At 34.2% G+C, this 2687-nt stretch overlaps 1 pseudogene; it reads right to left on the bottom strand.

The window, feature by feature from the left end:
- Positions 1-2411: 2411 nt before the first annotated feature.
- On the bottom strand, positions 2412-2477 carry LOC119618489 (U7 small nuclear RNA; annotated as a pseudogene).
- Positions 2478-2687: the final 210 nt, after the last annotated feature.

The following is a 2687-nucleotide window of genomic DNA, read 5'->3' as shown; positions in this document are numbered from 1 at the left end:
GATTAAAATCAATGGATACATCAATCCTTTTTATTTTTTTTAGTGCTAGCAATAGTAAATCAGAAAACATAATAAATAATGATATATCATTCCCACAACTAATAAGTCTATTAACTATATAGGAGCTAATTATATTAATAAAATAATATAAAAGCTATTGCAGAAAAGATGATCTGAATAAGTGAAGAAAATTCCTGAGCTTTTGGATGAGGCAATATTATACTAGAAAAACATAAATTCTCCATTTAATCTATAAATTTGATGCAGTCCCATCAAAAATTCTACTTATATATTTTTAAGCAATATAATACAACTTACTCTAAAATTTATGTGGAGGAATAAAAGTTTATAAACAGCGAAGTCAAGCTCAAAAAAACATAAGTAGAGAATGGTCTTGTCCCACTAGATATGAAAACATGTGACAAAAGTCACAGTAACAAAAACAGTGCTACATTGGTGCAAACAAAACAAAACACACAAGAAACCAAAAACCCTAGATAAACAGACCGATAAAATAGGACACAGAGCTCAGACACAAACACATGTATATAGGTGGAAACTTAAGTATGATAAAGAGAATATCATAAGTCAGTATCTATCAGCTTACTTTGGGAAAATTGGCTCACTATACACAGAGTAAACTAGATCCTTACCTCACATAACAAACGAATGTGGCCCCTACTTGAATTAAAGATCTAAAAGGAAAAGGTACAACTATTCAGTTAATGGAGTATGATGTAGGAGAATATCTTGATGACTGAGCTTAGGGCAGGAAAACCTTTTTAAACACAAGTTCAAAAGGCATACTCATAAATAAAAGTGTTGATGACTTTGAACATCAACATTATGGCTTTCTGTTTGAAGAAGACACCATGAGCAAATTTATTACACACATGTCAACACTGGAAAAGTATTAGAAATGTCTAAAACCCACAAGGGCCAAATGAATAACACAAGTAACTGCTGCAAATCAACAAGAGAAAGGCAGCAACCCTCAGTAGGAAGATAGGCAGAGGATACCAACAGGCAATTTACAGGAGAGGAAGCTCAAATTACTACTAAACATATGAAAGAAATGATGCCCAAATCCTGAGTTATCTGAGAAATGTAAATTAAAACAACAACAAGTTGTCTCATGTTTTACTTATTAGACTGGCGGAAGTTAGAAAGATGGATAAGACCAAGTGTTGACAGAAATATTCCCACATATAGACATACAGGAATTTTATCGTTGCTGATGGAGTCACTGCATCATTACTGCAGCCTTTTTGGAAAGCATCTGTCACTACTTAGTCAACTAAGAAAATGCACACTCTATAACCCAGCAATTATACCTCTAGGTATGTACTTCAAAGAAAATATTGTATGGATCCTTCAGGGGATGTGCATGAGGATATTAATTACATGTTACTTGTAGCATTAGAGACTTGGAGGCAACCTGTGAGTCCGATAACTGAGAAAGCAGATGGAGAAAATGTTGAGGACACACATTCTGGAGTACTAAGCAACATTTAGAAAGAATGAATTAGAGGTACACACAGCAACATATTGTGAATTGTGGATCTTCAAAACATAGTGCTTAATGAAAAAAGTAAGATCAATGAGATGTATGATAGTTTCACATAATTACAAAACATTGTATAAAATAATAATTATTTTGCAATATACATATACAAAAAAGCACATGTTAACACATTAGAGTGGTTGACGAAGGTGGAAATGGAGCCCAAGGAAGCACAGAAAAAAGTCATTCTTAAGCCCATACCCAGAGGTAATAACTATTGACATTTTGTATCATCTCATAGGTCATAATAATAATGGCTATGGTTTACAGATCACTCACTGTGGGGCAGGAACTATGCTAAATGCTTAAGATACTTTATCCATTGAATCCTCCCAGCAACCTCAGGAAGCCAATTCCATTGTTATTTTCTTTAAAGAAGAAAGTGAAATTGAGAAAGATTAAACAATCTGTCCAAGGTCATCTAGCCAGGAAGAGAATGGATTTGAATCCATGTCAATCTGACACTAATATCTTTGCACTTAATCATTACCCAGGTTTGCTTTCATCCAGACTTTTAGCAACGTGACACCACAAGCTCACATTTCTTGTTACGAGAATGAGATCACACCACAGTACTGCTTCATAGCATGCTGTTCAAAAAATTTAAATTTTAACCATAGAATGAATCTCCACCTTAGTAAACATACATCCTCAATCTCATTTTAAAAGGCAGCATAGTATTTCACTGTCTAAATGAATGATGGAGGAATAGAATAGAATAATGGGGGATGATTCTATCTCCAAAAGCTAAACATTTAACAGGCCCTGAAAGAAAGACTCCACCTATGTCAGACATGTGTTGATTGAAGAGGGGTTCTTTTGCATGTGTGTGTGTGTGTGTTGGGGGTGGGTTTCTTCTTTTTGTAAAATGCAGAAAGTCTGCTAGACAAATTCAAAAAGAGCAGTAACGCTGAGAAGGAATTCTTGAAAACTATTAAGTAGTGAGGAAAACAAGAGCTACTGGATAATCTTTCCACTTAATTGGATAATCTTTCAACTTAATTGGACCCTGGAAATACGTAGAGGATGCATTTTGATGATTTGTTACACTGAAAACAGTGCCACCAGATAATGTAACCAATACAAATACAATTATATTTATTTAAGGCAGTGGTTATCTTTT

This window comes from Chlorocebus sabaeus, chromosome 23 (assembly GCF_047675955.1).
Source record: "Chlorocebus sabaeus isolate Y175 chromosome 23, mChlSab1.0.hap1, whole genome shotgun sequence".
In the NCBI taxonomy this organism is placed as follows: Eukaryota; Metazoa; Chordata; class Mammalia; order Primates; family Cercopithecidae; genus Chlorocebus; species Chlorocebus sabaeus.
Note: the sequence above shows the minus strand (reverse complement) of the source record. Positions and strands in the feature narration are given on the sequence as shown.